The following is a 27,553-nucleotide window of genomic DNA, read 5'->3' as shown; positions in this document are numbered from 1 at the left end:
TTTGGCCATGCTCACAATAAAAGTCATTACTAAACAAGTTTTCATGGAAAGATGCCATTTTTTTTTATATAAAATAAAACACAGAAAACAACTACACAAATATTTACGGGTTCGGATAAAAGCAAGTTAGATTATTTCCTAGATTAGCCAAAATACACCAATTGTTCCCCGGCAACGGCGCCATTTTTGATAACGTCCAAATCCACCCTATTAATTAGAATGGGCACGGTCGTATGCAAATATAATTTACCTAACTATGAGTCGGGGTCGAATCCCACAGAGAACAATATGTAGGTGATTTAAGCAGATTAGGAATTATCACTAACAATAGCTATGCCCGAACGCATCAATGGTGGTTTTTTATAAGGTTTTGATAAAATACGGAAATATAAATTCTAATCTAGAAAGCAAGTAAATTGATCAATGGCAACAAGAATAGAAGGAGGGAAACTACTTCTCAAGTAACGATCCAATCTATTTCACGAATTGTAAATAATAGCAAGTTTATGTTATTTAGCCTCGGATAATGACTCTAAATTAACTTCTTCCGAAGATTAACTAGACTACCCAATTGAAGATCCCTCAAGCAATTAGGAGCATTAAGAACACCCGAATATGGCTACAAGTGGTATTGTCTATTCCTAGGTCAACTTCCATTAGATGAGGGTTAACGCCCCAAATTCATGTTAATTATCCTATCCCAACTCCGTTTTTCCTCTTCCGAGTTTCAAACAAAGTAAATGGGCGAGTTCAAAGGTTAGCTAATCCCTTGAAAACATTCATGAACAAGAATAATTAAAATAGCAAAAACTTACTTGATTAAGAACAATGCAAATGAATAAATAAGCACAACAAGAGTATCAATCTTAATTGTCACCAAGAGATTTCCATCAACAAGGATTAAAAAGAAGAGAGAACATTTTTGTAGGAACCCTAGCCTCCAACTTGTGGGAGCTGCCAAAGATGATAATGTTTTTGCCCTAATTTTCTATTTATATGAACTCGAATGGAAGAAATCGTCAAAATCCGAGTTCTGGTCGAAATTTCCGAAAATCCTTCAACGCGATCGCGCCATGTGTCTGCGCGATCGCGTGGATGACGTCAGCTCCCCTGCTCCCTTAATCGCGATCGCGTGTCATTAACAACGCGCGTGGGCGCGGTCGCGTTACATTACAGCGCGAACGCGTGGAGTGCAATTCCCGCGTGGGCGCGATCGCGTGGGTACTCTGCGCGATCGCGTAGAGTATTTTTCCACGGTATTTTCCAGAACTTCCAGTTATTTCCAGTTTTGCAACTTTTTTGCTTGTTTTCCACACTTAGGCTCTAGGGACCTCGTATTACCTGAAACATGACAAAAACTACGTAAAATGACATAGACTTGCTTAAAAACAAGTAAAACTTATAGTTAAAAAGCATCGATTGTGGCGTAAAATCACGCCACATCAGTTAGCCTTAGTATAATGGGTAGTTAATTTAAGAGAGAAACTCACCATTAGTTCCATAGATTTCATTCCCTTATTTATGTTAAAATTATTTATAGCACCTATAATATTTTTTTTTAATTATAATTGGTTTTCAAAATAGCATGAATACATATTTTGAGTTAAAGGAATCGTAATTTATTCTTACTATCTTAGAAAATCAAAAACGACATTAATATGCAAATACAAACTCAAGTATATTTTATAAATAACTCTTCAAATCTTGAGTCAATTACGCATATTTTTAAAGTATAGTTAATAAAAAAGAAAACTCTCATCAGCTATTTTTGTATTTTGTTTAAACTCCTAAAAATGCAAAAATTAATTAATATCTCGCCATTTGAGTGACTTCAAATATTTATAAAAACGCTGCATAAACCCGCATTTTCTTTTACTTATATGCAAATTAGTATATATTTTGCAAGTCTTATTTTAAATAGCATTTTTATTTAAAGCCTTAGCAATATTTACAAGTCTATTTTTAAATAGTATTATTACATTTTCATTTAAAATCTTAGCAACATTCTTAAGTATTAATTTAAATAGCCTTGTTATTTAAAGCCTTAGCAATATTCATAGGTCTTATTTTAAATTCCCCATTTTCATCTTTAACTTTAATTAATTAACCTAAGTTTAGCCGGATAACCGTAGTTAACGGATCCTAGAGGATGCCTAACCCCTTCTCTTTAGGATAATTAGAACCCTTACCTAGAATTAAAATTTAAGCAGACCATTAACGGGGTTTAGTTAGCTTTACCTTAGTTAATAATTAGGTGCCCTAAATCACCTTAAAATCAATTAGGTGGCGACTCCTTAAAATAAAGCAACATAGGAATCTCCAATATGTTGTACTCTAATTTAACCCGTTTAAATGGGGTATAACAACTTGGCGACTCCGCTGGGGACTTAGGTTCTTAACCATAACAACTTAGGTTAATTAATAATTTGTTGGGTGTTTTGTTTGTTTTTCTTTATTTTGCCTTATATGCTTTTAAATGTTTTTTATTATTGTTTTACTCCTTATTTGCCTTTGCTATGTAATGTGTATATTTTGCTTTTATTAAATTGGCATTCCGCTCATACTTCTTCCACTCCTGGAAAATTCACACATATTAACACACTTAAAGCGGTTTCGTGGTTCGCAGCCGTGCACTACTAAAACACCCTTTTTAGTTGGATCGATCTTGTGGATTTAGTCGATCGGCGGTGCAGTCGACTGCCACGGACCTTCCACTCCCAAGTTGTCCGCTTGGGGGAGCCTTGCGTCATAGGAAACCAACTCCTAGTCAGCCTAAGATAGAGCTAAACTAAAACCCTCTTTAAGGACATGCACAAACCTAGGAGGCTTAATATCCAAGGTGTATTAAGTCCATTAGTCAACCTCGTCCAAATGTCCAAGTGGGTCTATGACCCCAAGCGACGGCTATCACGTTATGTGCATTGATTCGAAGGATAAACATGTGTGTTATGTGGACCATGTGCTGTTTAGGTAGAACTAACCATTTGTGAAACGCAGGTAGCCATGAGTCAGTACAATACGAGCAACAGGCACTTAGTTACGAGCAAAGCATGCAAGAATTAGATACATTTCTAGCTGAGCAAGGAGACACCTGCATCAAAGAAGGCATCAAAACGGGAGGAGTTCTAGCCATATCCAGAATCGCTGAAAGATTGGGCAATCAATCCAAGCAACCAAGAGGCTCAAGAATGACGAGGGGCCTTCCTCATTTTAATTAGCTCATAAGAGTCAAGTAGTAATTGTAATAATTTCTTTTGTATTTCCAAACATTGTATGTTTTGGGGTGTTTAATTAATAGCACATTGGGATGACGTATAATTACATGTTTTATCCTTCAGATCCTCGCTAGGCCTACCTCTGGCACAAAAGAGGTCCTTTGCATAATAGGTCGCGCTGTGTTTGCTTTATTTCTCTTTTACTATGTGATTTGTTTTCTATGCAATATGTGCTTCTTTCAACGTTATTTGCCCAATGTTCACATTATTTTATTTTAAGCAGCAAGAATTCGCACTATTCTAACGCAGTTTTCTTCATTTTTGAAGGTTTTATTTTATTTTGATCATCCCCTAAAGGTTGATTCGTGTTGACTGCGAACTGGCAGACCACCCGTACTACACAAGATCAAAAGCACGAGCATCCAACGATATGAATGATTCAGGGGCATCCGAACAGACTGGCTTGGGACTTGTCACCGTTCCAAGAGGCGAACTCGAGGCTTTGGGAGGAGGGAATGACGAACTCATCGCCCAACTGGTACAACAAATAGCCAATATGCAAAGTGAAATCGAGCGACTGCGAAATCTCACCAACCTATCCCTTACCCTCAACACTCCTCACCACGAACAAAGAATAAATGCGACAATTCCACCATCCTTTTCACCTGTTGACTCGCTCGCTCCTCAGCCCTCTCCCTCAAACCCTCCGATTTACACTACTAATTCACCCCCCATCCCACAACAAACTAGCCAGCAACAAACCATCTCACAACAATCAAATCCACAACAAACCATTCCACCACCGATCCACCCGCAACAAAACCATCTCGCAACAAACCACCCCGCAACAAACCAACATACAACAGACCATCTCGCAACAAAATGACCCACAACAAGCCAACCCCCAACAAATTAACTTCCAACAAGCCAATCCGCTACCTTTCACCACTCCCTATATTCCTCAGCCTCCAGTTATCCAAACTACCCCCCTTACCCAAAACTACTAAGCGACTCAACACATACCATTGGCACACACCGCCAGCCCTAATACGCAGTATGTGCCACCGGTATATGTAGCAGAAGCTCAACCTGTCACCACCCAGTTGCAGGCCGTACAACATCCAGAGGTTGACCCTTATGAAGAGATGGAAAGGGAAGCCAGGGTGAAAGTAGACGAGAATGTCGCAAAGGAGCTTCGCAGCCTGGGAGAAGCAGTTAGAAATATCCAAACCAGCAAAGGGTGTGAAGGACTGGAGTACGAGGATCTATGTATTCATCCTGACATCGAGTTGCCCGCTGGATATAAAGTACCAAATTTTGATATGTTCGATGGGAAAGGAAATCGTCGGGCTCACTTGAGATCATACTGCGATAAGCTTGTCGGAGTAGGGAAAGATCAAGCCATCAGGATGAAGTTTTTATAAGGAGTTTAACGGGAGAGACACTTGATTGGTATACATCCCAAGACCCGCAGAAGTGGAACAGTTGGGGAGAAATGGCCCATGAATTCATGGACAGGCTTAGGTTTAACACCGAGACTGTCCCAGATAAATTTTACTTGATGAAGTTGGAAAGGAAGTCAACAGAAACTTTCCGAGAGTATGCTATGCGCTGGAGAGCGGAAGCCGCAAAAGTCCAGCCCCCAATGGCTGAAAGTGAGATGACAACGCTCTTTGTACAGTCTTTGAAAGATGCTACATACTATGAAAGATTGTTAAGTGTCATCGGACAAAAGTTTTCTGAAGTCATCAGAATGGGAGATTTCATAGAGGAAGGCATTAAAAGGGGAAGAGTTACAAACCTTGCAGCCTTGCAAGCAACAAGCCAGGCAATTCAGTCAGATTCGGCTAACAAGAAGAGGGACGGAGTGTCCGCGGTCATGACCATCCGGAACGAAGGCCGAATCAAATGCTAACCTACCAATACCCTTCATCCCAGCCTTTATATTATAGCCAATACACCCAAGCTCCTCGGCCTTACTACCAACCTCCGCCCACTCCCCTTCTTGTTTACCATGCCCAACCAGCATATCACTCACCTCGAGCACCCGCCCATCAAAGCCCATCACAATACCAGCCAACTTACTCACCTCAACCCCACTACCAATCACCAAACCGTCCACAAAATGCACCCAGGCCTTGCCCAAATTTCGAAAGAAAACCAACCAAACCTACACACCTTTAGCCGAACCCTTAGCCCAATTGTATGAAAGGTTGAGAACTGCAGGGATACTCCAACCAATTCAGGGAAGAATTCCTAATCCCCTTCCCGGATGGTATGATGGGTCTAAACATTGTGCGTATCACTCAGGAGTTGTTGGACATGCTACTGAAAATTGCCTTACTCTCAAAGACAAAGTCGGGGCATTAATCAAAGAAGGGGTCATCCAGCTCAAGGGAGCTCCTCCAAACATAAACAACAATTCGCTGCCCAATCATGGTGATGCCAATGTGAACATAATTACCATTGATGAAGATTTGAATTTGGAAGGGACTATTGTGCCAGTCAAAAAAGAGAAAAAGGTTGAATCATCAGCCTGTTCTGGAGCGAATTTGGATGGAATAGTGGAACCGATTCAGTTACCCGAGCAAAAGGACACTTTTAGTCTTAGATGCGAATTCACCCTTCACTACCAGAAAAATGGCTTTTAGCGGCAATAAATATTCATTTTAGCGGCAATAAGAATTGCCGCAAAAACCTTTACCGGCAATTCATTATTTGCCGTTGAATCCACCGTCGCTAAAGGCTTTGCCGGCCTTTAAATTGAATACTGGTAAAGGTCTCAGTTATTACCGCTAAAAAATCTAGATTTTAATGGCATTTATTTAGCGGCAATTAAATAGCCGCTAAAGCTGACCTTGGATAGCCTTTTGTTTTGGTTTTAATGGCTTTTGTAATGGCCAGTAAATATCTAAATAATTGCCGATAGAAAGATGAGCTTTTTAACAGATTTTAATTGCAGTTTATCTTTTAGTTTCTTGTTTCTTGGTTAATGCTTATATCGACAATAAATATGTCAATTTGTCAATGAAGGTGATTCTAACATCATCAATGTTTTTTTGTGATAATATTCACACATGCATAACGAAATAAAATATTCATAACAAAATATGCTAAATTCATCCAATCATAATATATTACATTAAATTAATAACAAAGATAACTTCTCATAATTTCAGAGTGAACAACATTAAAAAAAAAATAAAAAAAAAGTACACCATTTGAATCTCTCAGGTAGTGTTATTTTGAGTCTAGTAACTAGTGTCATTAAATATCTAAACTCAAGACTATAGTAAGCTTATTGACATTCTCCAGCTGTGGACCATTATCAAGTCTTCAACCCATTGAACATCTTTTGCTTGCCTTCTCGTAGCAATGTCACCTATATCTCTTCGCCTTCCACGATTCTAAACCAGTTGGGTTTTTATAGTTGCAGAGAAATCTACAAAACCATTATGCCACATTACATTGAGGTATTAATCACTAGGAAGAAAATGCAAATTCTAGTATAATACAACAACAAAGAGGATATGTATCTAAGAATAAAAATGCATGTCATTATTGAAAAATAAACTCAATCTGTGATGACAAGAGTATAAGTTTTCAGACAAAATAGTACCAGTTTCGAAAAAAAAAAAAAGTTTTCAGACAATAAGAATTTTAATTAGATAACAAATAGAAACATGAATCGAGAGAAATGGACAGGAATTAAACCATACGAGAAATGGTTGCTACTTCATATGGTATAATAGACCCCTGAATAATGATCCCACCTTTAAAATACTTGCTACTTTCTATGAACTGAATATCTTGTAATAAGAAATAGATGAAATATCAGTATCTAATTTCTAACCTGGCCTAGAGGAAGAATAAAATCAAACCTGTCCATATCGAGACACGCCCAAGTTGGACAATATGAAAGTCTCTGAATAAAAAAACCATCGGATTTCAGTCTTACATAGCAAGAATATAGATAGGATTATGAAATGTAGAATAGCCACATTAAAATGTACAAATAAGTTAAAATTGAGCATATAAAAATTTGTTGATAGAATTAATACACAACAAAAGAACACTATGCCTGATGAAATAAAGACAACACAAGAGACAAAGCAAGAGGTACTCTATTCGTACAATGGAGACTTCCGCTCAATTTTGGAATGCCCATCTCGGTCACCAGCAGTTTGTGTGTAGCCATATATGTGAACAAGAACAGAAGCATCAAGAACAGTATATTCTAGCTGCATAACAGTACAAATAAGAGGTATGACTATCAATTACTATAGAATCAAAAACCATAATAATGCACGGCGATCAGATCATATCATTCACAAGGACAAACCAGCATCTTAACCTCGTGTCTTTAGAAAAGTACAACAGTCCACATACTAGATGTGAAATACATGCGGGAAGCTATTCCACATACTAGCACTACTCTATCTGTGATACTATAAATGTAGCACATTTATTACATATACCTGATACTGAGTTAAAGGTCGTTGCTCCCAGTTGCTATTCCTTCTTGTTTTGTTCAATCCAGTACCCAATATTTCAAAAAGAAACCAAATATAATCAAGAACTAATATTGATTCATTGTTTATATAATAAACATTTTCACTACAAAACAAACAAGTTTTTATACTCTGCGTATAGATATGAATAAATTATACATGTGACAACAAACAAGAACATAATACATGTATGAATTACCTTTGCCAGACCAAAGAGGCCACCCCTTCGCTTTTTTAACACAAGATATCGAGTAGCATGTCATAGTGCTTGGAGCATTGCAACTGTCCATAAGATAGAGCATCATCCTGTTTTCTGAAAAATTCTATAGATCAGCTCAGTAACTTCTGAAGAGTTATTTAGTTTTTCATAAGAAGTATTTCCACTATCCCAACCTCTCAGGATTTACAAACTGACCAAGAACTTGCCAAATCAAGTGTGTAAACTACTTCATTTTTGGTATAGACAAAACAGATACTAATTGTTGGTAGCTTCTTTTCCATTAAATATTGTTGTCCCAGTAACAACATCTCTGAGAGACAATTTTTCAAACATCATATAGGCTTCCGGACACCGCAAGTAATACAGTATTAAACAAATGAACCAGAACTTGACCACAAGCACTATTGTAATAAACAAATTGTGCTCAACTTTTTGTATTCCGAATTGATTAGAGAAATATTAAGAAATAACTCGTTGGAAAGATACGAAGAAAAATAACAAACCTTCGTACTAAACTTAGTATGCATCTGGGTCAAATCAAGTTCCATTTTTTCAACATAAACGCACCGTATTGTCCCCTTACTTATCGATTCACGCAGAAGTAAAGAAGACGTCGGCGAATAAATTAATGATGACGCTTGAAAGCCGCATTCCAAACCAGAAGTAGCACACCATAGCCTTGATAAAGTTAGATTTATGAACTTTATCGGAAAAATAATCGATGAATAACTGGACGACTGAGGGAGTCAATTGGGGATTTAATGAAAAAGGTTTGTGGTATTGATAGGCATGAATTGAGCTACTTAGAATATCGAGAGAAACGTGATTTTCTTTGTCCAATGTCTTCTTGTTGCTGGTTGAGAAACTCATATGTTTAGGAAGGGGTTGGAAGTTTTGATGCAGGCGACTGGCAAGTGAAGTTCGAGTCCCGGAAAGAGAGGGAAATGGGCAAACATAGGGTTTGCTTTTGGAGGGAATACTAAAAATAAATGTTTTGACTCTTTTCATGGCCATTTCTTCTAATTGATGATAAAAATGTAGTGTTTTCTGGCCAATGTATATTTGTCGGTAATACTTGCTGTTTAAAGAATAAATGCTGGCAATTATCTTATTGTCATTAAATAATTGCCGCTAAAGGTCCTTTTTGTGGTAGTGCTTGAAGAAATTTCACTGACTAGTCTCAAAAGGAGAAGTGATATTCTTTTGCCAAAGCCTGTTCCTCTCCTGAATCAGTCATTTTTCAAAGCATCCGCCACCCAAGCATCAGACGAAGCTGCTGAAGACAACCTCGTGGAAGCTTTCAAGAATCTAATCATTGCCGAAGAGGAAGCTGAATGCAACATGGTTTTGGATGAATGTCCTGAAACTTCAGGCATCTGGGGTGCTGAGCTTGGAGTCACTTTAAACAATTGGACTTGTATCCCGCCCCCGGTTCTCGGGAGTCTTGGTAGACAATTTGTATTTGCATTTGATGAAACAACGTGGTTCAGAATTGAGGCCTGAATAGTGTTTATGCTTTTGTTATTTTTGCCTCCAAACTTTTGAAAGCTCAAATGCCCAAATCAAGCTATGCTTTTTGTTTATTATTCTGTCTTTACTTTTATTTTATTTTTCAGCAATCAAACTAGTAAATCTGCTGATACTGCGAATGTGACACATAACGAAACAAGCGAGCCCATAGCAAATTCCGAACAAGACTCCGAAGAATATGAAGAGGACATGAAGCCTGAAGAATTGACTAAAGAATTTGAACATTTCGAGAATGAGTCGAAACCAAATTTAGCTGAAACAGAGGCGATAAATTTGGGAGATTCAGAAATCGCGAGAGAAACAAGGGTTAGCATCTATTTGACTCTGTCACAAAGGTAAGAATTGATCAACATTTTGAAACAATATATAGACGTGTTCGCATGGTCTTATGATGATATGCCAGGTCTGAGCACAGAACAGAATGGCCAGAGCTTTTAACAAGAAGAAATGGATGGCAAAGTGTAGTTGAAAGCTAGCAATGCAAATGCCATCAAGAGATATCACATTTAGGAGCTTTCTTTTGTTTTATTTGTAATATTCTGCAATGCCTTTTTATGTAATGAAATTACGTTCCCTCGGCGGGACACGTAAGAAACTTATATCGGGTTTGATCTTTAAGTTAGAAATTTCCAGAATTTTTTTTCATTTTGCTTGTAACATGAACTACGCCTGACCTGATTCCCGCGGCGGGATATGTAGGCAGCCCGCATAGGCCTCGGTCACATTATTAGAAAATCTCAATTTTTTTTTGCTTATAACTACGCTTGACCTGATTCCCTGGGTGGGATACGTAGGCAGCCTATATAAGTAAGGCTTAGTCTCGTCATTTGTAAAAGCTCAACATCCTCCCGTGCCAGAAACTGGGACAAATTTTAAAGGCATAGTTGCAAGACGACATCGAGAGACCTGAAAGAATATATGTTCAACAGAGTCATCAGGTAAAGGAACTTCGGAGGAGGGGCATCGCTTTGTTTCACAATGTGTCACAGTCCCAAGTGCAGCAGAAATTATTTCTCACTATATACATATTATCTTCTGAAATAATATGATTTTTAATTAGATAATTTTATTAGTTAGCCAAGACTTAGAAATGGGCGGAGGTTACAAGTCCAGACAAAGTTGGAAGCATGAAGCATCAAGAGCCAGATCTTCAAAGTCAACGCGAATCAACCCACCCACCCCCCCCCCCCCCCCCCCCCCAAAAAAAAACTTACAAATGTTCTTTAGATGCAGATTTCTGTCACACCCGAATCTCCCTAGGGTGTGATGGGCACCCGACCCTTATTTAGGGCCGAGCGAACCCTCTGACCCTTAGTGCACACATAATCGTTTTGGACTTTTAAATCAAATAAAGATGAAATACATAGTACAACCTTCAGAAATATTCTTTTTCGTTGTTCTCAAATCAAACAAAATCTGTAATCATATGGGATTCATATCATAACACAAAATGACACATCGGCTGATGGAGCCGCTTACAGAACGGACATTCTATACCCACGACTCTGTCTGCAAAGTCTCTAACATCAATCAGAAAGCATAGCACATGTACTCTGACTCGGCAGCACTCCAGGAACAAGTAGAGCTTGCCAACGCCGCTGGAATATCTTCTATATTGGTTTCTACTCGTCTGGGTGTACCTGCGCGGCATGAAACGCAGCCCCCGAAGAAAGGGGGTCAGTACGGAATATGTACTGAGCATGTAAGGCATGGAATACAGAAAACAGAAACATAACCGGAACAATGGTACAAAAAGTAAGTACATTAGCCAGAATACCGAGGTGCTTGTTTTCTGAACATAAATCATGCATACCGATGTCATATGTCAGAAGAGGTACAGAAAATGAGTAAATCCTCCAGAGTACCAAAATACTTAATTTCCGAACACAGATCATGCGTGCCGACATCATATGTCATCATATACATATACATATACATATAACAGATCCCGGCCCTCTAGCGAGGGACGCGGTGAATGAATTCATCACATATGCCGATATCATATATCATATGTGCATATAACAGATCCCGGCCCTCTAGTGAGGGACGCGGTGGATGGAGTCATCATGTATGCTGACATCATATACCATATACACATATAACAGATCCCGGCCCTCTAGGGAGAGACGCGGTGAATAAGATCATCATATGCCATCCTGGCCGCCATCCCCATATCATCATATCATCATATACATACATACATATAACAGATCCCGGCTCTCTACTGAGGGACGCGGTGAACAATGCAGAAGAAGCGCACGATAACAGAACCTGGCCCGGGGCGTAGTGAAGGACATACTGAGGCTTGCACGAACAGAGTAGTGCGGAACCATATGCACATAAATCAATTCTAAGACTCGATAGACTAGTATACTTACCGACACCTAAAGGCTCAGAAACAAGTTTCGGGTCAATCTGATTTAGTATAAGAAAGTTATGAGCGTTTGAAGTACAGAACCTTCTACGAACGTTTCAGAAGCCATTTTTGGAAAATCAAAGCAACAATCATATCAAGTACCTTTCGGATATCGTTACGGATCAAATCAAATAGAGCTTTTGGAACCATATGTGCGTATCGAAATATATCGAAGACTCAATGGAGTAATCGAACATGCTAGCATTTGAAAATCAAAACTTTAGTCATACCAATTATCTTTCGAATGCCATTCGGAAACATATCAAATAGATCTTCGGACATCATAGATACTCATCAAAATCATATGAAATAGCTTATGGAAATCAAGAACGTTAGCCATCCTATTGGCTCTAAGAATAGGAATTTCTTTGAAATCATACATATACTTTGTCATGTTGGTTTCACAAAGATCATGCCAAAAGAAAGAAAGGGTAAGCCTTACATACCTGTCCCACGTCCAATTAGCTACGCTTATTTGTCCAAACTTGCTAGTCTACATTCAAGAGAATTGACATAATCATTAGACTCATCGACATATACTTGTCTTAGTCTTTCAAATGAATTCGTTTATAATCTGCCGAAATTTCGGCAGCATTTCCCCTGTAAATACACCATCCCCGAGAATCTAACTCGGCCAATTTTATCAACAACAATCCGAGAATTCAACTCGGCCAAATTATCAACAACAATATCAACAATCACATCTCCAACTTCAACAATTATTTCAAATGCATTCTAACACTAGCAATTCTTTCTACACAATTCGACGACATTTCGTTTTTATTCAACTCAATCACATATATTCAAACTAACACCAATGATCCCACATTCAAGTATTTATCCGAAATCATTCTAACATGATTCAAGAATACTTCAAACAATTCACATAACATTCACAACAACCCAATCAACATACTACTTCACTCGAAACCTTCCAAATTCCAGAAGAACACTAACAACACATTCCCTTTCTTCCAAATTCATAAACTACACCAACAATCTATACTTTAGCAATATCATTCGTACAAATGTAAGAAACCATACTAGTGTCACATTAACTCATTCAATAATCCCACAACAACTACAAATTCATTTCAAGTCATCAAACCTTCATTCTCTTCATGAAATCCACAACAACAATAATCAAACTACTAAATAAAATTCAATTCATCACATCCTACCATCATCACTCTTATTCGGCCATAGCATACACATACCTATTTCATGAATTTCATTCATTTCTCAATACTACAACATGCATAAATCATTCCGAACACAAGTAAAAGAGGATTGAACACATACCTTTCTCCACACATCTTCTTCCTCGGCTAGAGTCCACAACTCGCACAACGAATACTTTGCTCACTCCAACAATTACTCCATGTTAAAGAGGACCTTCCAATTAGTTGGAATACTAGAAGAAATAATTTTTTTTTGATCAATTTCCATAGGGCCAAATTTGGCCAACCATGGCCGAATATGAAGCTCTTTTTTTTTCTCCTCTAGGTTTCTTAAGTCATAAAAGATGAAATTGTCTAGAATTTCTTCCACTTGCTCATATATATATTTAGTCCCATCAAATAGAATGTGGACACATGTCCTCTTTCTTGAAGTTTCTTAAATTAAAATAAGGATGACTAATTTATCTCATTTTGTCATCACTTTTCCATATTTATATATATATATTTATGCCACACGACCAAGAGGGGCTTGGCTAGAACTTTCTAGATTTTTTGCGAAATTGCCGTTTTGCCCTTAGCCTTCCTCAATATTACCGTGAACCTTCTTGTGAATTTCCCTTTTTACCCTTAGCCTTTCTCAATACTTTCATACTAGTAAACAACTTGTTCATTAAAATAATTTTGGACAATAGTCTTACCCTTAGCCTCTGGCAATTATCTCGAATTATCCGAACGTACAAAATACGGGCTATAACAATTTCCAAGTTGCGGAAGCTGAAATATATAATGTTTACAGCCTTGCAAGGATTTCGCGTCAAGCGGTTTGAGTTTTTTCTTATAACAATTATGCCTCTCAAGTATCATTAGTTCTTGAAATTTGCAATAAATTAAGGCTTTTGTCTTGCAAATGATTTTTCAAATGTATCAACGCACAAATATTTTCAATTACTTTCAAATACCTTGCGAATGCTCGCAAATGTACCGCACATACATTGCAAATGCCCTGCAAAGGCACTGCAAATGCTCGCAGACGCACCGCACATGCATTGCATTATTACTTTCAAATGCCCTGCGAATGCTCGCAGACGCATCGGACATGCATTGCATTATTACTTTCAAATTCCCTGCGAATGCTCGCAGACGCATCGCACATGCATTGCGTTATTACTTTTCAAATACTTTGCGAACGCTCTCAAATGCACCGCACATGCATTGCATTATTATTTTCGAATGCCTTGCGAATGCTCGCAAACGCACCGCGCATGCATTGCATTATTACTTTGTGAATGCTCGCAAATGCACCGCACATGCATTGCAAACGCACCGCACATGCATTACTTTATTATTTTCAAATACCTTGCGAATGCTCGCAAATGCACCGCACCTGCATTGCATTATTACTTCAAATGTCGTGCGAATGCTCGCCAACACACCGCACCTGCATTGCATTATTACTTTCAAATGTCTTGCGAATGCTCGCAAATGCGCCACACATGCATTGCTTTATTATTTTCAAATACCTTGCGAATGCTCGCAAATGCACCGCACCTGCATTGCATTATTACTTCAAATGCCTTGCGAATGCTCGCAAACGCACCGCACCTACATTGCTTTATTACTTTCAAATGCCTTGCGAATGCCCGCAAACGCACCGCACCTGCATCGCATTATTACTTTCAAATACCTTGTGAATGCTCGCAAATGCACTGCACATACATTGCATTCAAATGCCCTGCAAAGGCACTGCATCAATGCTCGCAAATGCACCGCACCTGCATTGCTTTTTTGCTTTTAAATGCCTTGCAAATGCTCGCAAACGCACCGCACATGCATTGCACTATTTCTTTCAACTGCCCTGCGAATGCTCGCAAATGCACCGCATATACATCACATTCAAATGCCCTGCAAAGGCACTGCATCAATGCTCGCAAACGCACAACACCTGCATTGCATTATTAATTTCAAATGTCTTGCGAATGCTCGCAAACGAACCGCATGCATTGCAATTGTCTCGCGAATGCTCGCAGACGCACTGCACATCTATTGCATTATTACTTTCAAATGCCCTGCAAACGCATCATGCCGGCTTAAAAAGCCTCATTTCTCATAAATCATTTGGCTTAAATAGCCCATCCGGTTTAAGGCCTCATTAATTATCGCCAAAAGGCATCATTCTCATGAATCATCGGCCTAGAACCTCATTTGCATTAGCCTCAGCAAAGGATATCATTTATTTAAATCATCGCAACTTTTATGGGTTTATTTTACATCGTTTTACTCTCGATATTTATTTTCACTGATTATTTACTTAGCTTGAGTTTCGCAGGAGCTTTAACGCAACGTGGAACTATTTCTTCGGCAGCGAACTGGGGCAATGTGTTGGGAAGGATAAGTAAACTTCCCAACAAGGGTCAAAGATCTACCTCTAAAACTCGGCCCCAACCCTAAATATTCAGCGTGTATTCCAGCACATTCAAATTTTCGAATTCTCGAGTTCTATCATAACACCTAGTGTCATCATAATTCGACACTGGGCAATATTTTGCAAAGATTCGCGCCAATCGGGATTCGTCATTCATAGGAGTAGTAGTTACCCTAGAACTACACACGGCCTGATTCTCGTGCAGCCCGAGATATGTAGGCAGCTCGGAGACCGGAGTTCGGCCATAATCCTCTCAAATTTTATTTACCGTTAGTCTTCCCAAAATATTTTAGCCGGGACAAAACAGGCTACTGAGTCAACGTCTTTACCCGAAAATTCTTTCATCATTACCGAGCAAAGAGGGACAAGTTGTTGACACCCAATTTTGTCCCATCTCCCCCAAAATATTCATTTGCGGTTCCAATATTTTTCGGCCACTTAGGAAATAATTAATTATATTTTTACTATAATTATTAGAGTTTACCGGCATTTCATTATTCTATTGTAGTTACTTGATATTGTTATTATTTTCATTTTCATTATTATTATTATTATTATTATTATTATTTTGTTATTATTATCGTTATTACCAGTACTATTATAATTCGCATTATAACCATTTCAGCATTTCTTACCATCTTATGCACACGCATCACATTTATTCTCGCACAATTAAATAATAGCGTTTATTTATTTTTAAAATATTATTGCACGGCACAACGTCATATAATTTTATTACCTGAGCACTAATAATTACATATTTTATATTAGGTAATATTTTAGCACACTTAGTATATAATTAATTAAAATGGGTCTTTTATTTAAAATTAGAAATCCAAATTTTGGTTCTTTCATCAGCCAAATTATTAGTCCAAATACGAGCCCAATTCACCACCAATATTTTCGGATCAGCCCAAAACAATTCAACTCGGCCCACACTGATTTAATCTACCCAGCCCACATTTTTCAGCCCACTACATCTAAATACCCGACCCGACCTGCGTGTTTCAACTAATGAAACACTCGTGTTTCATTGGTCTGCTAGGTGTGTATGTAAATCCCATTCCTTTCCTTTTATTTTTAGTTTTGTATGTTTATGTGCTTATATGATTCAGTTTGGTGTTTAGCTCGTGTTATCTGTCCCTTTGTATGATTAAGTCTCTTTCATGAATATACCTTGATATGCGAGATATATTATGTGTATATATACGAGCATGTGCTATTTGATGTGTTAGAATACAAGGGTCTATCATTCGTATGAATCTCTAAATGTGGGCTGATATAGAATGTCTGTTAGTCCTTGGGTTTGCTTACATTTATTCACTGTTGTGCTTTTACCCCTTTTGTGTCTAATTGAACTTGTGTGGCTTCATTGTGTTTGGGCCCGATTTCCCCTTTGCATTTAGGCCCAAGGCCTTATTGTCCTTCTGTCTGTTTCCGTATACACGCATAACTTTGGACTATGAATTGCATACGCCTAAGTTTTTTTTTTTTTATATTATATACTAATCCTTTTTCTTTCGTTTTTTTTATGCATGACCATCGCATACGAGTCCGAGGGACTCGTTCTTCTTCCGCATTCGGAGTTGGGCTAAAAGCCCAACGAAATCTTCTGAGTCATTCTCTGTCCAGCCCCTGTCCGCAGGAAAAAATAGAAAACAAATTCTGGGCCAAGCCCAATAGACAGAACAGCCGCAGCAGCCTATGTAAAGAAATTACTGGGCTAAAAGCCCAATAGCAGCAGATCAGCAGTCCTAAAATGGGCTGAGCCCTTTTAATATCAATTGCTCCTTTATTTCATTTTATGCATCTGATTTATACTTGTGCAACTAATACTTTACTTTGTTTATTTCCTTAGCTAGAATGAACCTTAGCGAAATTAATGGGTTAGCCTTAGTATAATGGGAAGTTAATTTAAGAGAGAAACTCACCATTAGTCCCATAGATTTCATTCCCTTATTTATGTTAAAATTATTTAGAGCACCTATAATAATTTTTTTTATTATAATTGATTTTCAAAATAGCATGAATACATATTTTGAGTTAAAGGAATCGTAATTTATTCTTACTATCTTAGAAAATAAAAAATGGCTTTAATACGCTAATACAAACTCAAGTATATTTTATAAATAACTCTTCAAATCTTGAGTCAATTATGCATATTTTTAAAGTATAGTTAATAAAAAAGAAAACTCTTATCAGCTATTTTTGTATTTTTTTTAAACTCCTAAAAATGCAAAAATCAATTAATATCTCGCCATTTGAGTGACTTCAAATATTTATAAAAACGCTGTATAAACCCGCATTTTCTTTTACTTATATGCAAATTAGTATATATTTTGCAAGTCTTATTTTAAATAACATTTTTATTTAAAGCCTTAGCAATATTTACAAGTCTATTTTTAAATAGTATTATTACATTTTCATTTAAAACGTTAGCAACATTCTTAAGTATTAATTTAAATAGCCTTGTTATTTAAAGCCTTAGCAATATTCATAGGTCTTATTTTAAATGCCCCATTTGCATCTTTAACTTTAATTAATTAACCTAAGTTTAGCCGGATAACCGTAGTTAACGGATCCTAGAGGATGCCTAACCCCTTCCCGTTAGGATAATTAGAACCCTTACCTAGAATTAAAATTTAAGCAGACCATTAACAGGGTTTAGTTAGCTTTACCTTAGTTAATAATTAGGTGTCCTAAATCACCTTAAAATCAATTAGGTGGCGACACCTTAAAATAAAGCAACATAGGAATCTTCAATATGTTGTACTCTAATTTAACCCGTTTAAATGGGGTATAACATAGAGGAGATTAATTTACGTGTGATTTATAATTTGTTGTAGGAACACAACGCTACCATGTAGCAGCAACAAGAAGCTATTGTCCGACTCCAAAAGGATCTCAGCTGTCACGATCCAAATCATGGATCATGCGGGCACCCACACTAACCCCCTCTAGTGGGCGAACCCTTCCCCTAACAACCTTAATTTGACAACACGCGGAATAACAATATGTAAACACACTCCAACAGTTTAAATATTAAACCAATGTGGAAGAAATACTTTCATTATAATAAATTCCCAAAACCTGGTCTAGACTCGTACAAGAGCTTCTAAGGAGTTTACAATTGGAAGTAGATAATAGACTCAAACTGGATACGACTTCTGTTTAAGGATAGAGAACCACAGAAATCTAAGGAGAGACTCTGGGTTGCAAGATCTCAAATATCTCACCCAAACGCCTTTGACGAATGCCTCGAAACGGTCGTAAGACTACGAACATCACCTGAAAATAACTCTACACTCCACAAGGAGTATAGCAAGAGTAGTATGAGCACAACACCAGGCTCGTAGGTATCATAGGCCGACAATGATTAGTTCACGCATATAAACAGGAAGCAACTAACAAGTACGCAGATAAGCAATCAAACACAGTCACAACTCTAGCAAATATGGAAGTCTTACAGTAAAGATAGTCACAAGGGATTTCAATATCTCAGGTTATAAGCCTAGGAGGAAATCTCTAAACCTCGAGCCCATCAAGCCTCTAAAATAAATACTTACAAACAACAACTCCATAATTCACAAATCAAGAATCAATCAGAGAATGTGCCATGCAATAACATGAATAGCAATTCAAATGGAGTGCCATGCAATGCAATGTCGTGCTATGTAAATGTTATGTAATGCAGTATTCACCTCTCACGCTCCACTCTCGTACACACATGCTATGGCAATGCCTTATAGTCATAACCCATGGGGGACCTGCAAAGTCCATATACCACTCGTGCTCTCCGGCAGAAACCTCGGAGGCTATCAATCACTCTCAATCTCCGGCAAGGACCTCGGAGTCTCTCTGTCACTCTCAATCTCCAGCAAGGACCTTGGAGTCTCTCTGTCACTCTCAATCTCCGGCAAAGACCTCGGAGTCTCTCAATCACTCACCTCACCATTAGGACAACATAAGAATAATATGGATGCATGTCATGCATGATATCAGTCTCAACAATATCATCAACAAGTACAAGTCATATTATTGCCCACGGTTCTATCATCAATATTACCCTTCCCTTTCATGAGATGAGTAAGTTAGTATGTGACAGAGATACAACTAGGTGATAATCACATCAAATAACACATGGAATATGGGATGCATGCCACGCATGAAATCAACCTCAATAATCACCGCAATCATAGGTTCCACAGATTCATACTATGAAATGCAATACAATATTCAATTTCTCAGTAACAACCTCCCTCTTCCATATGACAAGTGAGATAACAAGAGAGAGAGAGAGAGAGAGAGAGAGAGAGAGAGAGAGAGAGAGAGAGAGAGAGAGAGAGAGAGAGAGAGAGAGAGAGAGAATTATATCAAGTACATGAAATCACAACCATGGAAACAATCCCACATAACAATATTACAATGATGGCGACAGGCCCGCATAATAGTATCACAATAATGGCGACAAGCCCACATAACAGCTGACAATACCAACCTAGATGGAATTCACCTCCACACCATACCTGAAGACCTATCATGCTTTTCCCATCAATCACTACTATCTACATACGTTTCTGTAACACCTCGTGAATTTGAATTAAGTGTGCATATATTAAAAATCTAGTATTAAGATGATATTATATGTATATGAATCCATTCTTGATGAATTCGGGTGGAAAAGGATCGTTTTGAAGTCAAATCAACTAGTGAAGTTCTTAGGGGCTCTGAAATTCGCCTAAGTTTTGGTAGGTCTGTCTTCTGGGCGATTTTCATGAAACTGTGTTGAGAATTTAGAAATACATCCTTGATGAAAGTTGTAGATATTTGAAATAGCTTTCCAACGGTAGGTCGCCCAGCCCGAGCAACATTTTGTACAAAAAGTTATGACCGTTTTACTGAAGACTGTCTTCGCTGGAAGTTTGGTGGCTTCGACGAACCGTCGATCTAATCGACGCTTCGTCGATCTGATCGACGATTCGTCGAATGAACCGTCGATTGTGCCTGACTCACTGGAAATTTGACGAATTCGACGGAGTAGATCGACGCTTCGTCGATCTGATCGACGATTCGTCGAATGAACCGTCGATTGTGCCTGACTCACTGGAAAATTGACGAATTCGACGGAACAGATCGACGCTTCGTCGATCTGATCGACGATTCGTCGAATGAACCGTCGATTGTGCCTGACTCACTAGAAAATTGACGAATTCGACGGAACAGATCGACGCTTCGTCGATCTGATCGACGGTTCGTCGTTTGAACCGTCGATTGTGCCTGACGGGCTGAAAATTTATAAGTTGCCAAATTTTAGTTTTTCTTCCATTCTTTTCACTCTCAAAACCCTAAGGACGAAAATCATTCCCCAAGCCTCCAACACTAAGGTAAGAACATCTTAATCATTGATTATCAATCCTAACAATAAACCCATGATTCTTAACATGATTCTTGTGACAAAAACCTAGGGTTGCAACATAATTCTTTCCAAAGGGATTCAAGCTAGGGTTTGGGTGTTCTTCATTAGAAAGTGAATTGTTAAACCTTGTTTAACAAAGTAAGGTATGTCTCTCTTTTAAGAACTTATTTTGAATGAAAATCACTTTTGAATCTATGGGTAGAAGTATGAATTTTTTTTCAAGATTTTTTTTTTAGGAATTAAAGGAAAACTAACCTTTTCATGTTTCTTGAACTCTAATTCATGTCTAAATGGTGGTTAATGTGTGTGAGGGGACAAACCCACATTAAACCTAGATTGTAACAAACCCTATAGAGGTATGAGATATTGTGAATGTTTTTCTTCTATGAGAGATGCGTAATGATGATGGTTAAGGGTTGGTAATGACATATTCATTGATGAATTTGGGACATGGAAATCTTTTGTAAAGAAGTTATATGTTTTCAAACCGTTGATTGGAATGACTTATTCCTTCGATATGGCTTAATGAATTTTAATGTTATTAATGATGTGACTACTTTGAGATAAATTGTAAATCGGCTTCTATGCCATGAATCTTGTTGTTGTATTTGCCTTGCTATTCGGGAGGAAGAGTAGCCACTATGGATCCTAGTGCATTAATTGCCTTGCCATTCGGGAGGAAGAGTGGCCACTTCCGGGTTCGCTACCTGGGGGTGCATTAATTGCCTTGCTATTCGGGAGGAAGAGTAGCCACCGTGAAGTCATGTTCCGGTGTATTACGAAATGTTGATGATATTGAGTTGGGCTCATATAGGCGATTGTGATATCCATCTTTATTATGAAATTGGTATTTATGCCAGATTGATTTAAAGCTTAATTGAAACTGGTATTTTGAAATGGCTTATTAAACTGTGCAATAAGTGATATTAAGACTCATAAAGTGGAATAACAGTTTGTATACTATCTTTTTCGGAACTGATTTCTTTATGTATTATTATATTTATGTCTATATTACTTATTGTCCCCGAGGCACTCACTGAGTACGAAGTACTCAGGCATACCATTGTTGTTTTTGGATGGTATGTTAGGTAACGGAGAAGAGCAGGTTCTTGACACTTCAGGCGCTTAGAAAGGACTCGCTGTTGCTGCTGATTTGGTGAGCCCACATCATTGTTCGTGGGACACTTCCTGTTTCATTTATTATTTTAGATTTCCGGGCTGCGTCCCGAAGTTTGAGGATTGTTATGTCTCTTAGAAGATCCATAGATAGTTGTTAGAATTGTGGGTAGATTGTCAAAAGTCTCGTACGATTTAATGGGTGTTTGCCACGTTGATGGATAGTACTTATAAAGACTTCTGCTGATTTAACTCATGATGTGTTGCATTAAATTTATAAATTGTTGGAGGCGAATGTTGAACCTGGCGGGTTCAAGTACCATTATTGTGTTGTTTAGGTTCTTCCGATGTTGTTCGTGACGTCGGATGCCGGTCACGTCCAGGGTGGGTTTCGGGTCGTGACAAGCTTGGTATCAGAGCCTAGGTTTAAATACGTCCTAGGATTATTGTTGGTGTCTGTGGAGCTGTGTCTAGTGGAGTTTTCCTTGTGCAGCCTGATCACCTACATGATTGAGAAACTCCCAGGACATTTATAGGTGTTTCCTATTCTTATTGACTCTAGATTGTGCTGTAGAGCCTAAAGTCTGTTTAGGATCGTTCTAATTCGCTCGTTAATTCGTGCCTTGCAGAAATGCCTTTGACGCGATCCAAAAATGGTAAACGAGGACGTCCCGCGAAAGCTAAGCAAAATCTGGGGGGCGCCAACGTTGGTAATGGAAATGATGCTGGAAGTCAAGCACCACCTCCAGCACCGCCTGCTCCTGCTGTTCCCGTTGCGGGTGTGCCTGAGATTGGTACTATGCAAACGGCTATTCAAATGTTGACTGCTTTGGTTGCGGCTCAACAGCAGCGTGGAGGTGTGGGACCTCATGGTGGAGGCAGATTTAAGCAGTTCCTAGACTTAAAGCCACCAAAGTTCTTTGGGTCACGAGAGGTGGACGACCCCCAACACTTCTTAGATGAGACCTTTAAGGCATTGAGGGCAATGGATGCCCAGGATTCAGAAGCTGTGAGGCTTGCTTCGTATCAGTTGAAGGATGTTGCTCACGTATGGTTTGAGATGTGGGAATCGGAGAGGGGTGATGCTGCTTTAGCTCCGACGTGGGCTGAATTTGAGGAGGCGTTCATGGAAAGGTTCTTGTCTGATGAGGAAAGAATTGCTATGGCTACGAAATTTGAGAAACTGGAGCAGGGTAACAAGTCAGTTCGAGAGTATAGTTTGGAGTTCACTCGTCTGTCAAAGTATGCTTTATACATGATTCCGACTGAAAAGCATAGGTTGACTCGTTTTGTGAAAGGCTTGGTACCACGTATCAAGTTTGCATGTGCTGCTGTTGCTATGTCTCCCACTTGCACCTTCTCATCTCTGGTTGGGTTTGCGGAACAACAAGAAAGTTGGAAAAATGAAGAGAGGGTGGATCGAGATCAGCACAAGAAGGCCCGATCAGCGGGTGGTTTGAGTAGTACTAATTATAAGGGAGGGCAGAGTAAAGTGTATTCTGCACCTGCTCATTCTGGCACCCATTCCCATGCCAGTGTGCCTTCGGGTAGGCAAGGACAGAAAAATAATAACAATACTGGTAGGTTTTCGCGGGGAAGTAGTCGTCCGCCAGTGTGGGAGGATCGTACCTGTCATCATTGTGGAGTGAAAGGGCATATAAAGAGGAACTGCGGAAAATGGCTACGTGAGATGGCTGCTATGAATAATCAAAAGAATAATTCGCCTGCTTCTGCATCTGCTAAAATTCCGTCTGTTGGGAATGCTACCAATAATTATCAGAATGCTCATAATAATGGCAAGGGAAAAGAAATTGCTAATACTTCTAGTGGAGGGACAACTCGACTTTATGGGCTGACTCGTAGGGAGACAGCTGAGTCTTCTAACGCTGTGGTTACAGGTATTCTTACCATCTGTTCTCATGATGCTTACTCATTGATTGATCCGGGTTCAAATTTATCCTATGTGACTCCTTATTTTGCTATTGATATGGGTATGAAACCCGAATCTTTGTTGGAACCCTTTGCTGTCGATACGCCTACAGGTGTTCCTGTTATTGCTTCTAGAGTGTATAGAAATTGTGTTGTTGTGATTAAAGGCCGTGAGTCTGTGGCCGATTTGTATGAACTTGAGATGGTGGATTTTGATGTAATTATGGGGATGGACTGGTTGTCGGCGTGCTATGCTAATGTGGATTGTCGCCATAAGTTGATTCATTTCGCTTTTCCCGATGAGCCCGTTATTGTATGGGAGGGTGAAATTGCCAAGCCAAAGGGTAGATTTATTTCCTATCTTAAGGCTCGTAAGATGATTACTAAGGGGTGTATTTACCATTTGGTTGCTGTTAATGATACAAAAGCCGTAGTACCCGAATTCACATCTGTTCCCATAGTGAGCGATTATCCCAAGGTATTTCGTGAAGACCTTCCTGGTATTCCTCCTGATAGAGTTATTGATTTTGGAATTGATGTTATTCCCGACACTCAACCTATTTCTATTCCACCTTATCGAATGGCTCCAGCGGAGCTAAGGGAATTAAAGGATCAATTGAAGGACTTGTTGGATAAGGGTTTTATCCGACCAAGTTCCTCGCCTTGGGGTGCTCCAGTTTTGTTTGTTAGGAAGAAGGATGGTTCCTTGAGAATGTATGTTGACTACCGCCAGCTTAATAAAGTGACCATTAAGAATAAGTATCCTTTGCCTAGGATAGATGATTTGTTTGACCAACTTCAGGGTGCTAAGTTCTTTTCGAAGATCGACCTAAGGTCTGGATATCATCAATTGAAGATAAAGGAGGAAGATATCCCGAAAACTGCTTTCCGTACTCGTTATGGGCACTTTGAGTTTTTAGTCATGTCGTTTGGCTTGACTAATGCGCCTGCTGCATTCATGGATTTGATGAACCGTGTTTTTAAGCCGTATCTAGACCGATTCATTATTGTGTTTATTGATGACATTTTGGTGTACTCTAAGAATCGTGAAGATCATGCTAATCATTTGAGGATAACTTTGACAACACTTGAGGAGAACGAGTTGTATGCAAAATTTTCTAAGTGTGAATTCTGGCTTGATTCTGTGGCTTTCTTGGGCCATGTGGTAACCGGAGACGGAATTAAAGTAGACCCTCAGAAAATTGCAGCAGTGAAGGATTGGCCTAGACCCACTAGTGCGACTGAAATTCGTAGTTTCTTGGGTTTGGCAGGATATTACCGAAAGTTTGTGGAAGGTTTTTCATCAATAGCCTCTCCACTAACTAAATTGACACAGAAGACTGCTAAGTTTCAGTGGTCTGAATCTTGTGAAAGAAGTTTTCAAGAGCTTAAGGCAAGATTGACTTCGGCTCCTATTTTGACGTTACCTTCGGGGTCTGGTGGATATGTGGTCTATTGTGATGCTTCTAGAATTGGTTTGGGGTGTGTGTTGATGCAGAATGGTAAGGTGATTGCGTATGCTTCGCGTCAGTTGAAGAAGCATGAGAAGAACTATCCGACTCATGACTTGGCGTTGGCTGCTGTGGTATTTGCTTTAAAAATTTGGCGTCATTATCTGTATGGTGAGCATTGTGATGTTTTTACTGATCACAAGAGCCTACAATATATCTTCAAACAACGAGAGTTGAATCTCAGACAAAGGAGATGATAAATATGGACTTTGTTTCAGGTTTACCTCGCACAAGGGCCAAGTATGATTCAATTTGGGTGATCGTGGATAGACTCACGAAGTTTGCCCATTTTCTTCCTGTAAAGACATCATATGCTGCGGCAGAGTACGCTAAGTTATATTTGAAGGAGATTGTTAGGTTGCATGGTGTTCCGACATCTATCATATCTGACAGAGGTACACAATTTACTGCTCATTTCTGGCAGACGTTTCAAGAAGGTTTGGGGACTAGGGTGAAACTGAGCACTGCCTTTCATCCTCAAACTGATGGGCAAGCAGAGAGAACTATTCAAACTTTGGAGGATATGTTGCGTGCTTGTATAATTGATTTTGGAGGAAGTTGGGATGAACACCTACCTTTGGTGGAATTCGCTTATAATAACAGCTATCAAGCTAGTATTCAGATGGCTCCTTATGAGGCTCTTTATGGGAGGCGTTGTCGGTCTCCAATTGGTTGGTTTGAACCAACAGAAGTAGAGTTGTTGGGTCCTGATTCAGTTCATGAGGCGATCGAAAAGGTAAATCTTATTGTGCAACGACTAAAGACCGCTTAGGGTAGACAAAAGTCGTATACGGACATGAGGCGTAGGGAATTGGAATTTGCTGTTGGTGACAAGGTTTTCTTGAAGGTGTCACCTATGAAAGGGGTAATGCGCTTTGGCAGGAAGGGCAAGCTTAGTCCTCGCTACATCGGTCCTTATGAGATTGTTAAAAGAGTTGGAACGGTAGCATATGAGTTGAGGTTACCGGTTGAGATGTCCATGGTCCATCCGGTGTTTCACATTTCGATGTTAAGGTTGTATAAACCTGACCCTTCTCATGTGTTGAACTATGAAGAGGTTGAGATTGATCAATCCTTATCTTATGAAGAAGAACCAGTTCAGATTTTAGATCGCCAAGTTAGAAGGTTGAGAACAAAGGATGTTGCATCAGTCAAAGTGTTGTGGCGAAATCATAATACGGAGGAAGCTACTTGGGAAGCGGAAGAGGACATGAAGAAGAGATATCCGCACTTGTTCCCTATTTCAAGTATGAGTTAAGTTTTGAACTATTCGTGCGCAAGGTGATTGTGTGGTTAAATTCATGTTGGTTACTTACCTTCCTAGAATACTATCTTCATTCGGGGACGAATGATCTTAAGGGGGGGATAATGTAACACCTCGTGAATTTGAATTAAGTGTGCATATATTAAAAATCTAGTATTAAGATGATATTATATGTATATGAATCCATTCTTGATGAATTCGGGTGGAGAAGGATCGTTTTGAAGTCAAATCAACTAGTGAAGTTCTTAGGGGCTCTGAAATTCGCCTAAGTTTTGGTAGGTCTGTCTTCTGGGCGATTTTCATGAAACTGTGTTGAGAATTTGGAAATACATCCTTGATGAAAGTTGTAGATATTTGAAATAGCTTTCCAACGGTAGGTCGCCCAGCCCGAGCAACATTTTGTACAAAAAGTTATGACCGTTTTACTGAAGACTGTCTTCGCTGGAAGTTTGGTGGCTTCGACGAACCGTCGATCTAATCGACGCTTCGTCGATCTGATCGACGATTCGTCGAATGAACCGTCGATTGTGCCTGACTCACTGGAAATTTGACGAATTCGACGGAGTAGATCGACGCTTCGTCGATCTGATCGACGATTCGTCGAATGAACCGTCGATTGTGCCTGACTCACTGGAAAATTGACGAATTCGACGGAACAGATCGACGCTTCGTCGATCTGATCGACGATTCGTCGAATGAACCGTCGATTGTGCCTGACTCACTGGAAAATTGACGAATTCGACGGAACAGATCGACGCTTCGTCGATCTGATCGACGATTCGTCGATCTGATCGACGGTTCGTCGTTTGAACCGTCGATTGT

At 39.1% G+C, this 27,553-nt stretch overlaps 1 long non-coding RNA gene across 3 annotated transcripts; it reads right to left on the bottom strand.

Annotated features, from left to right (window-relative positions):
* Positions 1-6,297: 6,297 nt before the first annotated feature.
* Positions 6,298-9,005, bottom strand: LOC132610115 (uncharacterized). 3 transcript variants are annotated; one of them, XR_009571025.1, is made up of 5 exons: positions 8,450-9,005; positions 7,926-8,039; positions 7,694-7,736; positions 7,350-7,456; positions 6,298-7,140 (listed from the first exon to the last, which is right to left on the bottom strand). It is a non-coding gene; the product is annotated as an uncharacterized LOC132610115 (long non-coding RNA). The 3 variants fall into 3 exon arrangements; XR_009571023.1 differs by having other exon boundaries at positions 6,298-7,456; XR_009571024.1 differs by having other exon boundaries at positions 6,298-7,456; positions 7,694-7,733.
* Positions 9,006-27,553: the final 18,548 nt, after the last annotated feature.

Source organism: Lycium barbarum, chromosome 9 (genome assembly GCF_019175385.1).
Source record: "Lycium barbarum isolate Lr01 chromosome 9, ASM1917538v2, whole genome shotgun sequence".
In the NCBI taxonomy this organism is placed as follows: domain Eukaryota; kingdom Viridiplantae; phylum Streptophyta; class Magnoliopsida; order Solanales; family Solanaceae; genus Lycium; species Lycium barbarum.
Note: the sequence above shows the minus strand (reverse complement) of the source record. Positions and strands in the feature narration are given on the sequence as shown.